At 36.7% G+C, this 14,727-nt stretch overlaps 1 protein-coding gene across 1 annotated transcript in view; it reads left to right on the top strand.

The window, feature by feature from the left end:
- Positions 1–14,727, top strand: part of LOC120246388 (dystrophin) — a gene marked incomplete at its 3' end in the record, with an annotated part of 432,795 nt that overhangs the window by 143,003 nt on the left and 275,065 nt on the right. The gene's annotated exons all lie outside the window — the stretch shown is intronic.

Raw genomic sequence — 14,727 nt, 5'->3', positions numbered from 1 at the left:
GTCTGCATCCTTTTTGGATAATCTTTTGGAAAAAAGCCTTTTCTTAGAGGCAGTAAAATACATCTTGGCATGATCTGAAAGTTTTTATAAAAGAAAAACACAGTGAATTTTAAATCCATTTATTTTAGACATGAGGTTTATTTTTTTCCTCACTTATCATGTCACACACACACACACACACACACACACACACACACACACACACACGTAACAGGCCATCCAGTAGGCTCTCAACACCAAAGAGGTAGAGGTTACCTCTCACTGGTTACCAATAGGACACCAACTGTAACAGATCAACAATCTATTCTTTTAGTCTGCCTTAGTCTGACCAGGTCTCAGGAATTTACACAGATCATCAGACCAGTCTTAGGGTGATGTGTCCATTGACAAAGAGGCTTGGAATTTCTGAGTTAGCTTCAGATTTTATAGGCACTATCTTTTCTCCATCTAAGGGTGCTGTTTGAAAGAACTAAAGATAAGGATATTTTATGCCAAAGTGCCCCTATCCCCAGAGGCAGAATACACGTAGAACCAGTCACCCTGATCCCCAGTCCAAGAGATTAAGGCAGACCAGTCCAAAATGGGACTCCAGGAAATGCAAAGGATATTAAGGTTTCTTTGAATATAGCAATTCAGTTCTTTTTAGGCACCACATTTGTGATTTAGAATTCAACTGTTGTCTCATGAACCTTGATATGAATTTGGTTATACATTTGTACATCACTTGTGCTGTTTTAAATTTTATGTGTTGCCTCATGAAAAGGTTCAGTTTTATTAAGAAGGTCTACATAATTATAGTCAGCACTTGTATTAAAGCCATATTTTATTATTGCTTAAATAGTTAAAATTCGATAAAGAAGCTTCAGTTGAAGAAATCAGTCTTAAGAAGTCCAGTGTGTGATGAATGGAAAGAAAGTTCTTTTAATCTTTTATATATATTTTATTTCTAATGTTGTGAAATTAACATTAGAGACATCACTTGTAATAGCCCTTATATATACATTATATAGTTTAAAGGTTTGTTTTCCTCTGTCATGTTTTCTATTTTGTGTAACATTTTCTGAATAATGCATTGGATTTCTTTATTATATTAGCCTGAATTTGTTTTGTTGACATTTAAATTCCTAAGGAACAATCGATACCTGTTTTATATTTTAAAAAAAGGTGCTTATGTATTTGTCATAACACTATTTGATTCTGGAAGAACCTGAGGCAAATTCAGTTAGCCATCAGTTCTAATCGTGCTTTAAGTCAAGTGGTTTTTCTTCCCCTAGAGGACACTCAGGGGTACTGTTGGCCTTTAAATGCAAAGGGAAACTGAAAACCAAACAAGCTTTCTATTTGACACTATCCGATGGGCATACTCTTCTCTCCCCAAGAAACTGTTTATTCATTAAAAATTTTCTTTTGGAAAGCTGATCTTCATTTTCTTGTCTTCGTACTGAAAAATGGTCAATATATTGGCAATTAGTGTAATGTATCGATAGCTGACAAGTGATAGCTCTCAGGATGGCCCGTTATATGCTAAAAACAAAGGACTTTGAGTCCCATAGACTATAGAATGCCAATTCTATTCCTATAAAATGCCAAAACCTCTAGTTAGTTCAGTCAGTTTTCAAACACTGCAGTGGGAAGGATTCGGTCAAGGCAAATTACCGTTGGACACATTCAGTACCTTTGTGGATCTCATTCTGGTTAATTTTTCCAGCATTTCTAAATGCTTCCCTATATATGCTGCTGACAAGGAGCAAATTTAATTATTTTGAATTTCAACAGCCTTTCCTTCCTTAGCCTTAACTTTCTTGTTGAGGTGCTAATGAGCTGTGAAAAGGCCAAATGGAAGAGAAATAAGAGCTCCAGATAATCCATACTCTGATAAACTACTCCCATGATAATTGGCAGTTTATGGTTCTTCTGGGACAGTGGGAGAAATAAGCAATGTTGGACAAGTACACAGAGCAACTCGTGTTAATAACATTGTGAAAGAAGTTTACAAGGCAATCACAATCTTTTTAAACAAATGTCATGGTTGTACCTTCAGGCCTAGGCACAATTGGATTATCTGAAAAGCTTTATAGGTCAGATTGAGTTGTATCCCAGCATTTCTAAATCGAGAGATTCTAAACATACTTATGACTCTTTCCCTTCTAGCTCAAATGAATGTCTTTTCCTTGATTTATAGTCTCCCCAGAACAAACACACATTTGGCCTTCTCTTTCTGCTCATTTGCATGATTTTTAATTCCTCTTCATGTTAAGGTTTTTAATTGCTGACATATTTTAATATTAAAGGTTTCATTTATTGTTTTAATTGGTGTATTTAAAGATAATTCTGTTCCCTTCCTAGTGTATGAGATGAGGCCAACATATAAAAAATACTTTTTTATAGGATAGGCAGTGATTTTGTTGAAAATTTCCAAGGGTTGTACAAATCAAGAAAATGGTAACTGATTTACCTCAAGAGTAGTTTTTAAATGTAATGAAACATTTTTAAATATAGTATTTATTATCTCAGCATGTGAACATAGAATTTTTATTATTTTTGTTTCTTTCCCTTGATTTTTTTTTCAACAGGAGAGCAGTCACTTTGAAACATGCCAATAGGCATGTTTTTAAAATTTATTTTTCTTTATCAAGTTTTTATTTAATTTCTGGTTAGTTAACTTACAGTGTAATACTAGTTTCAAGTGTAGGATTTAGTGATTCATCACTTACACACAACACCCATCGCTCATCACAGCAAGTGCCCTCCTTAATACCAACCACCCATTTAACCCATCCCCTTCATACCTCCCCTTCTGCAACCCTCAGTTTGTTCTCTACAGTTAAGAGTTTGCTTTCTGGTTTCTCTCTCTTTTTTTACCCCTATGTTCATAGGCATGTTGCAAATTTTGATATACATATGTTCTCCTTATGACCATGTGTCAACAAAAATCCCAGTAATACGGTTGCTACACATACGGTAATATCCATAATTTTATGTGGTGATTTAAAAATTTAAGTATATACATAAATTTTAGGGCTTTTGCTAATGAAGCCCATGGTAAATTTTATAAAATCTTTATGTGAACAAGTTATCTATTAAGAACACAGAAATCGTATGCTAAAGTCTGCCGGAGTCGGGCTCCAGCAGGTTGATGGGTCCCTGAAGGATGGACGGTGTCAGCAAGGAAGAGGGAGAGAGCTCAGAGATTCTTTCTGATCACCGGGCAGGCGTCTCTCTCCTATCGGTTTTGATGCCTTTGTTTATAGGTCAAACAATAACATGACATCAGAAAATGGAATTTTTACAGTGGATAATTCTCTGTGATAAAATGCTTTGGAAAGTGTATAGAGATAGGTTTTACAAAAGTATTCTTGCAGAACTACCCAATCATAGTGAGGTTGAGTAAATCTTACAACTTAAGAAAATAACAGGGTGTTCTTAGTGAAAAACAGGATAACATACACATTTGTTTAAGTCAGTAATGCTAAGATTAAGGTCATAGGTTAAGATAGGCTAGGAGTCATTCTGTCTGGCTCACAAGAGGAAGAATGTATTTGAGCAGGTTAATAACTTTTTGATTTGATGCTGAATGAGTAAACACCATGGGGACCCTAAATGTGTCAGCCTTTGTATTTGGGTTTATGTTTTAACTGCTCTTATCCATTCTCATCACAGCTGCCAGTGTGAGGGAAGGTGTTTGTGGAATGTAGACCTTAGGGAAGGGACTGCTATACATCACAAGTTAGCAAAAGTATATGTAGTAACATATGTTCTGCCCTTATCTGTTCCTTCTGTCTAAATTAGGCTCTCTGTCTCCGGGCCAGACTGAATTGTTCAGTTATATTCCTTATGGCACCGGAGAGCCAACCGTGCCTTTAAAGAGTTTAGCTCATTTCCAATACATAGAATAGCCTCTTAGAGTGCATTTACCTTTTTGTCTATGATTTCTTGAATAGCTCTGGCATGAGAAACATTTTTAGTTAGTTGATTTACATGTTGAGCTGTATGAACCTCTTGGACTAACACAACGGTAGAAACAGAATTGTACACATAAAGGTCAGTCTTTTATGAGTAAGGGTCATTACCCTGTTTATAGCTCAAGGGAAAGTATCGAGGAAAACAGGACCTTCTGGAGACAGGATATCTGTTCCCGTAATAACAAAAGCAGAAGTTCCTACAATAAGTTCCTTCACAAGGTGCAAACATTATACCAGGGCCAGAATAAGGGGACAAGTCACTGATGCTACCAATCAACAAGGTGCCGTAGCAGTTACTGCTCAAGCAGAAACATTTGAGTGGGGGTGGATATCGGTCATCATCTGATGGCAGGAGCCTTTGCAAACCTACCTTAACTTCACAAGGAGTTTTCTCAACGAGTGAGTTCAGAATGGCTAACAACAAAAGTCAGTCCATGTAACATGTGACGTTGGATCCAAAAGGGTCTGGGGGAGAGAGAGATTTGGGTGAATCACAGAATTCCATCAATAGTTCTGAAGATGAATGAGAGAGTTGCAATTATTACACTTACATAAAATACGGCACAGTACTGTATTTTGATCCTTAACTGCAATTTTACCAATCTATCTATCTCTGGGAAATGTTTCTTCCCCTTAAGTTATTAAAAATGCCTGGCAACATAGTTAAAATTACAGCTTCTGTGAGCCAGATATTGAGTTCATCTCCCATCTCTTTTTTATTAACTGTGTGACCTTGTTCTCACCTCTGTGTATCTGGTCTCCTTGCTGTAACATTTACACAGTAATCATCCCTTATATTGTAAGGTTAAATTAGGTAACTTAATGGGATGCTTATACCATATCTTAGAAATAGTAAACACTCAATGCATTATACTTGGGTTCTAATTATAAATTCTGTAGCTGTTCAGAGGGAGAAGAAAGTATCATAGATTAGAGCAGAGTCTACAAAGTGGGGAACTCCCACATAGGCACATGGGATGATCCATTGGAGGTCTGGTAGAATATATCACAATGTCTCTTCATATGTTTTTTTAATTAAAATTAAGAAAAAATATTAAAATTATTACTGTGTAATATACATGTTTTCAGATGATTTCATGTAATGTAGGGTACTTGATACCCTCAATGGAAAGTCAGAGATCTTTAATAGGATAGATTGATAGTGGGTCCCTCCCCTGTTTAGTGCCACTGGAGTTCTAGATGCATTGCAATGCTTGTGAACAGTTCTGTAGGTTTATAGATTGTGTTATCTTAAGTAGTAGAATACTTAATTTTCCAGTGAAATGGAAGCATCCTAAAAAGTCTTTTTTACTACACAGTAGTGTTTTAGTTATCTCATGGAAAAACAGTTGAAAAAACTTAGTTTTGCATCTTCTTTTTAAAAAACACAAGTATTCTAAATATGCTGAACATTTCTGTGTTGGCAGGTGGCGATGAGGACTATTTTATTTCTCAGGTATTTCCAAAAACATTAAAAACACTTGATCTTTCCTTTCAAGGCTCAGTTCTGTACTGACAATGATCAAGAAAGAAGCTGCATTTTATTTTTTTTTAAATTTTTTAAATGTTTTATTTATTTCTAGGAGAGAGAGAGAGAGAGACAGCATGAGCAGGGGAGGGTCAGAGAGAGAGGGAGTCACAGACTCTGAAACAGGCTCCAAGCTCTGGGCTGGCAGTCAGCACAGAGCCCGACGCAGGGCTCGAACCCACGAACCGCGAGATCATGACCTAAGCGAAAGTCAGACGCTTAACCGACTAAGCGACCCAGGCGCCCCAGAAGCTTCATTTTATAAGAAATGCATGCTACGCAGAGAACATTTTAAGATATTTAAGGATATTTGGTGTGGAGTTTGGTGAGTTCCCCTTTAAGTTCCAGCCCAAATATCATCTCTTGTATGACTTTTCCTGATCCTTTACAATAATGCTCTCCAATTTTATAAATTGAATATGATTTAAATGTGTTTGGAAAGTGATTTAAAAAAAAAAATATGTTTGTAGTAGAAATAAACAAGTAGGGAGGTGAAACATGCACATGGCTGATGTGTAGGTTTCCAGAATCCTGAAATAGAGAATGGAAGGAAACATCTGAGCCCAAAATACATGATATGGTATGAGTTGGGGACTTTATATTAAGAGTAAAATTGCTAGTTTATTGCATACAGGAATGACATACTCATGATAAATATTGCAACTGTTCTCAAGTTGTCTTGAAGTAATCAGAAGAGGAGAGGGAATCAGTGTGGAAAGAATGTCATTAATGTAGTTCTTGTGATGTTTCAGGGAACAGTTTGTCAAAGTATCACTGCTGATATTTGGGGCCCAATCATGTTTTGTTGGTGGAGTGGTAGGGGTGGTGACTACTGTACTTGAGCTGCTGCTGAGCAGGGCATTGTAGGTTGTTGAGCAGAATTCCTTGCCTCTACCCGCTAAGTGGCCTACATGTCAGTAGCAGCCTCCACTTCAGCAATAGCCACCAAAACTGTCTTCAGATATTGTCAAATGTTCTGAAGAGTGTAAAATATTCTTTTGGAAAACCAGTGTTTTACGGTGATGCCACTAGGAATAGAAAAGAAGAGGTAAATGCAAAATAAATCATAAAGGATGTTGCTTTCTCGACAGCTTTCAACCAAACTGCTAAATGAAAAACAAAGTTAATTTCATAATAATAGAAGTTAAAAAAAAACTATACACACATGACTTTATGAGAAGTATTTTCTATGTCAGCCTTACTTGGGACTCTGTTTTGCTTTCCTACTCAGTTTTCTATTGGCTTATTTTATAATACATACATAATACTCTAAAATCCTTTTTTAGCATCATTCTGACATCAGGAGTGGTTTCTCTTAGCTTGTACCCCACCCTGACTTTTGAGATATGAGAAGAAGCATTAGTACAAAAGATAAAAACTTGTCCAAAGATTCCACACTTTTAATCTCTGTCATTTACGATGAGTCCACATGCACACTTCTCAGTTCTCAGAACGTTGAGATTAAAAACTTTAATTGTCAATAAGACCTTGAAGTATAAACCATGAAGCATGCTCACTCTTGTTAAGAATGAGTGATACAATGGAAGGAAGTGCCCACTGCATTCACTTGATTCTCTGCATGCATCTTTTAGTCCAGCTGCCCGTGCAGGGCAGAAAACTGCTGGGCTTTTATTTGCCTTAATTGACTAAGCCACCCAGACATGCTTTATTCTACTTTCTCATCGTACTGGGCGCACATTACCTCTCTAAACTATACTATCTTTTATTTATTTATTTTGTCTTTTCTTGATCCCCTCCTGAAAAAATGTGTCTTGATTACTGTCATCTAAAATGTAATAGGACCTTTTCTATAAAATCATAAGGATGGAAAATAAGTAATCATTGCTACAATGAAAGTTTAGAAAGTTCTTCTAAACCAATGAAAGTTTAGAAAGAAAATAATAGAAGAGCTAAATAGATTTTATTTTACTTATTTATTTCTATTTATGTATTTTTGAGAGAGAGAGAGAGTGTAAGCAGGGGAGGGACAAAGAGGGATGTGTTCCTAAACAAACACACACTACCAATTCACACGGGAAGAGATAGAAAATCTTATCGTATGCATAATTAGTGAAGAAATTGAATCAATTATCAAAAATCTCCCGATAAATAAGAGCCCTGAGCCAGATGGCTTCCCTGACGAATTCTACCAGACATTTAAAACAGAATTAATACCCATTCTTCTCAAGCTATTCCATAAAATAGAAATCGAAGGAAAACTTCTGGAATCATTTTACAAAGCCAGCATAACTTTGATTCCTAAGGCAGACAGAGACCCAGCAAAAAATAGAACTACAGGCCAGTATCCTTGATGAATACAGATGCAAAAATCCTCAACAAGATACTTGCACATCGAATGCAACAGCACATAAAAAGAATTATCCACCATGATCTAGTGGGATTCATTCCTGGGTTACAGGGCTGGTTCAATATTCACAAATCAATCAATGTGATACATTAACCAAAGAAAATATAAAAACCATATGATCCTGTCGATAGATTCAGAAAAAGCATTTGACAAAATACAGCATCCCTTCTTAATAAAGATCCTCGAGAAAGTCAGGATAGAAGGAACTTACTTAAACATCATCAACGTCATCTATGAAAAGCCCTCAGCTAACGTCATCCTCAATGGGGAAAAACGGAGAGCTTTCCCCCTGAGATCAGGAACATGACAGGGATGTCCACTCTCACCACTGTTGTTTCACATAGTGCTGGAAGTCCTAGCATCAGCCATCAGACAACAAAAGGAAATAAAAGGCATCAGAATGGGCAAAGAAGAAGTCACACTTTCACTCTTCACCGGTGACATGATACTCTACGTGGAAAACCCAACAGACTCCATCAGAAGCCTACTACAACTGATCCATGAATTTGGCAAAGTTGCAGGGTACAAGATCAACGTACAGAAATCGGTTGCATTTTTATACACCAATAATGAAGCAACAGAAAGAGAAACCAAGTAATGGATCCCATTCACAATTGGAAAAAAAAAATGCCTAGCAACAAACCTAACCAAGGATAGAAGAGGTCTGTATGATGAAAACTGTAGAACACTTATGAAGGAAATTGAAAAAGACACAAAGAAATGGAAAAACATTCCATGCTCATGGGTCAGAAGAATAAATATTGTTAAAGTGCCATTACTACCCAAAGCAATCTACACATTCAATGCAATCCCAACCAAAATTGCACCAGCCTTCTTCTCAAAACTGGAACAAACTATCCTCAAATTTGTATGGAACCACAAAAGACCCCGAATAGCCAAAGTAATATTGAAGAAGAAAACCAAAACGGGAGGCATCACCATCCCAGACATTAGCCTCTACTACAAAGCTGTAGTCATCAAACCAGTATGGTATTGGCACAGACACAGACACACAGAACAATGGAATAGAATAGAGAACTCAGAAGTGGACCTACGAATGTATGGCCAACTAATCTTTGACAAAGCAGGGAAGAGCATCCAATGGGAAAACAACAGCCTCTTTAACTGATGGTGGTGGGAGAACTGGACAGCAACATGCAGAAGAATGAAACGAGATCACTCTTTTACACCATGCACAAAAAAAAAATCTCAAAATGGTAAAGGACCTGAATGTGAGACAGGAAACCATCCAAATCCTAGAGAATAAAGCAGGAAACAACCTCCTTGACCTCAACCACTGCAGTTTCTTACTTGACACATCCTCACAGGCAAGGGAATCAAGAGCAAAATTGAACTGTTGGGACCTCATCAAGATAAGAAGCTTCTGCACAGCAAAGGAAGCAATCCATAAAACTAATAGGCAACCTACAGAATGGGAAAAGATAGTTGCCAATGACATATCAAATAAAGGGCTAGTATCCAAAATCTATAAGGAACTCACCAAACTCCACACCCCAAAAACAAATAATCCAGTGAGGAAATGGGCAGATGACATGAACAGGCACTTCTCCAAAGAGGACATCCAGATGGCCAACAGACACAGGAAACGATGCTCAGTGTCCCTCCTCATCAGGGAAATACACATCAGAACCACACTGAGACACCACCTCACCCCGGTCAGAGTGGCTAATATGAACAAATCAGAGGACGCTAGATGGTGGCGAGGATGTGGAGAAACGGGCACCCTCCTACCCTGTTGGTGGGAATGTAAACTGGTGCAGCCCCTCTGGAAAACAGTGTGGAGGTTCCTCCAAAAATTAACCATAGAACTCCCCTGTGACCCAGCAATAGCAGTCTAGGAATTTCCTCAAGGGATCCAGGAGTGCTGATGCATAGGGGCACATGGACCCCAATGTTCATAGCAGCACTCTCAACTATAGCCAAAACATGGAAAGAGCCTAAGTGTCCATCAACGGACTAATGGATCAAGAAGATGTGGTTTATCTATACAATGGAATACTACATGGGAATGAGAAAGAATGAAATCTGGCCATGTGGAGCAACATGGATGGAACTCGAGGGTGTTATTCTGAGTGGAATAAGTCAAACAAAGAAAGACAGTTTCCGTATGTTTGCACATATAGGTGGATTAGGAGGAACTTAACAGAGGACCATGGGGGAGATGAAGGGGAAAAATAGTAGGGGAGAGGGAGGGAGGCAAACCATGAGAGACTCTTGAGTACTGAGAACAAATTGAGGGCTGATGGGGGTGGGGGAAAGGTGAAAGGGGGTGATGGGCATGCGAGAGGGCATTTGTTGGGATTAGCACTGGGTGTTATATGGAAACCAACTTGACAATAAACTCTGAAAGAAAAAAAAATAACTGGTTTTATGAACCTGAGCTATAACTTACTCTAATAATTTTATTTACTTTATTTATTTATTATTTAGATGTAACTGTAATATAGCATTATATTAGTTTCAAGTGTACAGCACGTGTGTAGAACGTAATGATTCATGATCTTGTAAAAGGTTTGCGATAGTTTCTTAACATCCATCACTATGCATATTTACAAATAAATTACATATGCATTTTTATTTTATTCATAAGAAGTCATATTAAGATATTTTGTGAAAGTGCTGTTTCATAGATTCTGAATTTGTTTTCTTCATTAATAGAGATTTATAAAATTGTGGTAAAGATAAGTGTTTGTAATCCAAACAGCGTGTTTTTAAATCCCAGAACAGCAAATTACCTTTTTGATTTTTGGCATATTGTTTAATTTTTCTGCTCCCATTCCCTCATCTTACTATGCTCTGTCATCCTGATTTGCTGTGTTAAAAAATGATATAGTGCACGTTAAATGCCTAACAAATTGACTGACACTAAGTGCCAAATAAATAACGGCAGCTGTTGTTATTGCTTTTATAGATGTAGTTGTTGTTGTTGTGATTGTTGTTTTCATATTGCCATAACAGCAGAATCCTCATTAGGGCTTAACTTGGAACTGGATTTCAGGCCCAAGCAGTATTAAAAATTACCTATTTAAGGGTATGATTAGATTGAATGTCATGTACAGTGTTGCATGATGGATTAATTTCTCATATATCACTTGTGGAATCATTTTTTGTACTTCAAATAATACCATGGTTTACATGTTATGTCTCTGAGGAGACACAGGGAACTGTGGCAAGAGTATTTCCACATACTAATACAGGTCCCTGTGAACTATTCTCCTTTTATTTAGTAAAAGAACCACTTGCTTATCCCTCTGTAATCCATTAACTTTCCAATAATCTTTGACTGAAGAAGAAACAGATTATAAACTACACCAAAAAATTGAGTATCTGTGCATTGACTCGACTCTTAAAAATGTATGACACGTTAAAGGGAGCTACGTGATTAGATTTTCAAATGTTCTTGAAGTGTTTACACATTCAAGAACAATAGAACTGTTTTTATCCAGGTTCAAAGTCCTATCACATTTTAAGTTTGCATTCAGGAAGTTGCCAGAATAGATTGGTTTCAACAGAAATATAAAACTACTCAGTAATAGATTGTGCCCTCTGGAAACGTCCTAGCTATTTTTCTCAGAGCTTTGTGGTTTGCTGGATTGCTGGTTTCACTACCTATATGTAGCCATTTGATGACTTACCTCACTTTGAATTGCCAAAATCATGCTTCTAAAAATACACACAGCTCATTCAACTGTGTTTCCTCATAAAAGTCATTTGCCATTTCAATGAACATTGGTCCCCAAATACAGCCATTGTAGAACATTTCTTGGAAACTAGAATGTGCTTAACATTTTATTTGCATCATTTCATATAATCTTTTCATCAGTCCTATGGAGATATATATTTTATATTCCTTGTTTTACAGATGGGGAAACTGAGATGCAGAGAGGCTAAATAAGATTAGACAGATAGTAAACTGGGTTTTAAAAAAGTTAGATAATGAATTAGTGTCAAGGCTATTGCTCTATATTTTATTACAACAATTTCTGTCGCTGGAAATCAGTTTTCAGACATTTGTCCTAGACATTGCAAGACTGACACGTATACTCATTTGTCTTCCCTCATTACTTCATTTTCTCCTCTCTACTCTTGCACCTTTATGAAATAGCAACATCTTCAAGGAACATAGGTGACAATATCTGTAAGTCCTCATGCAAAGGGACAATCACTTAAGCCTCTGAAGTATGTGGATACTGTTGAATAAATTTTAGTGTTCTTAATTTTGAAAACAACCAGAATTGTTTCATCCATCCATCGTTATACCTCTCATCTGAATCATTATTTGCCCAATGTACCACAGAGAAACGTAAACCACTGTGATAAAGACAGAAATTAAAAGGAGATTGAAGCCCAGGATAAAAAACTAGTTCCAGGTGATGATACTGGCATCTTCAGTCACAAAATGATTGGTAACATTTTGTTATGCATATATCTTCTGTAAAAAGCAAAGATGAAATTTCCTAGAAAATTTCCTTTGCTGCCATGATATGCATGAACCAGCCACAAGTTTAGGTAAAATATGAAATACTATAGCAATAAATAGATGTTTCGGGAAGCGGGAACCAAAGGCATTAGCCTCTCTACATATATCAGCTTCTAAGTTCTCTGTTCCTTGGGGGAGGTCTTTGAGAGGACATGACTACTCCTTGACCTATGAGCTGGACCGTGGCAGTTGGAGGTCCCCTCACCCCTTCCTCTGACCTTGGAATGATTCCACTCGGCTTCCCCACTCCTAGAGCTGCCCCAAGGATGCAGCTTTGGGAGAGTGATGTAATGTTGAGCCCATCTGGACAGCCTATGTGGCTGAACTCCATTAAGATTCTATATGAACAAGGCTTGTATGTAAGTTCCCTTGTTTATTGAACTTGCCACCTAACTATCTGGAGTGGCTTGCCTCTTCAGTTGGTTTCCCTCTGCCTTCCACATAGACGGATCGATTTTAGATTACACCTGGGAAGCTCCCAAGGAGCTTCAGAACCACCACTGTTAAAGATGGATTTGTAAAGAATGTGTTTTGTTCCAAGGGTTCTATTGAAAATGTGCACATGTGAAATTCAAGCACGTTGTCTCTTTCATGGGTTTACCTGTGCTGAAAAGCTAGAATTGTTTCCAATTTTGTTTCCTGAACTACAGAAAATATTTTTTTAAATCTTGACCTAGAGCATACATATATGTACACATATATACCTTAATATGTATATATGCATATCTGAGATGAAAATTCACATACAATATTAATCCTTAACATAAATGACACAGGCTAATATTTATTTTATTTAATTTTAAAGAGAATATTCCTGGTGATGACTCATTAAATATTCCTGGTCGTGACCCACCAAAATAATTTCATGAATCACTCATGAATCATGACTAACAAATTTGAAAAATAGTTGTCCAGACAAAGAAGGAATTACTCAGAGCCCCACTGACAATTTTGGCCATAATCATTTATATATGTTGAGTTGATTTTATGGATATAAATAATGATCAACTGAGTTAGTTATTTTACACAGCTTATTCCTGTTTGAGTTTAACTTTAATAAGGCTGTCTTTGCAAAGTTTTTTGTTTTATGAACATCCTCAGACAAAACTTTCAGATTCAGAATTTATGAGTACTAGACATCATGTCCTTGAGTATAAAGATTTGCCTTTTAAAATTGTCTCCAAAATTTCAAGCCTCTGTAAATATCAGTAAATCATGAAGTGTTTATTTTATTTCTATTGAAGTGTAGTTGGCATACAATATTTTACTAGTTTCAGGTGTACAACTAGTGATTTGACATTTATATACATTATGAAATGATCACCATAATAAGTCTAGTTTCCATCTATCACCAGAGTTGTTACAATATTATTGACTGTATTCCCTGTGGTGTACTTTACATCCTCATGACTTAAGCATTTTATAACTGGAAGTTTGTACCTCTTTGTCCTCTTTACTTATTTTACCCACTCTGACAACCACCAGTTTGTTTTCTGTATTTATGAGTCTCTTTCTGTTTTGCTGTTTGTTTGTTTTGCTTTTTAAAAAAGGTTCCACATGTAAGTGAGATGATACGGTATTTGGTATTTGTCTTTCTCTGTCTGACTTATTCCACTTAGCATAATGCCCTCTAGGTCCATCTGAGTTGTCACAGGTGACAAGATTTCTGTCTCTTTTATGCCTGAGTGATATTCCACTGTATATATATGTGACATCTTCTTTATCTACTTATCTATCAGTGGGAATGTTTACTTTTCTAATCTAAGTTGTACATTTGTAAAATGTATTGTGTAACTTGAGTAGCAGTGTTGTTTACAGTTTACCATTTTGAAAAGATAATTTGAAATCAAGATCATTAATGATTTTTAGAACTTTTATGCAGGAGCTAGGTTGAAGTTCGACTTTCATAAAGGTTTAATTTAATTGAGACTTACTCTTCTAAGTTTTTTGGATCACTTTTTCCACAATAATTTTTTGGCTTTTGAAATCTGGACAGTGACTTAAGATGATAACATTGGAGTACACTGAGTTTCATAATGGTTGTTATATATATAGGAATCCAATAATAATTACAGCTATTATGCACTTGATAGGGTTCTTACAGACTATCAGGCATTCTTCTAAATGCTTTATATACTATTCTTTAATTCTTCCCACAATCGTATTAGGAAAGTATTACTGCTCCTGTCTTACAAAGGAGGAAACTAAGGCTAATAATAGGACTAAGTAACCTTCCCAGGGTAATAAGACCTCAGTCTAGAGTAAACATTCAAACACTGTCTCCAAAGCCCTGGGGTTTTACAACCAGGCCCTACTGTACATGATAATAAAGCACCGTCTCCTCTCACCTGTAACCCAGAGAAGCCAA

Source organism: Hyaena hyaena, unplaced genomic scaffold, assembly GCF_003009895.1.
Source record: "Hyaena hyaena isolate Hyena2069 unplaced genomic scaffold, ASM300989v1 scaffold_470, whole genome shotgun sequence".
Classification (NCBI taxonomy): Eukaryota; Metazoa; Chordata; class Mammalia; order Carnivora; family Hyaenidae; genus Hyaena; species Hyaena hyaena.
The sequence above is the reverse complement of the archived record's forward strand: the minus strand, read 5'-3'. Positions and strand labels throughout refer to the sequence as shown.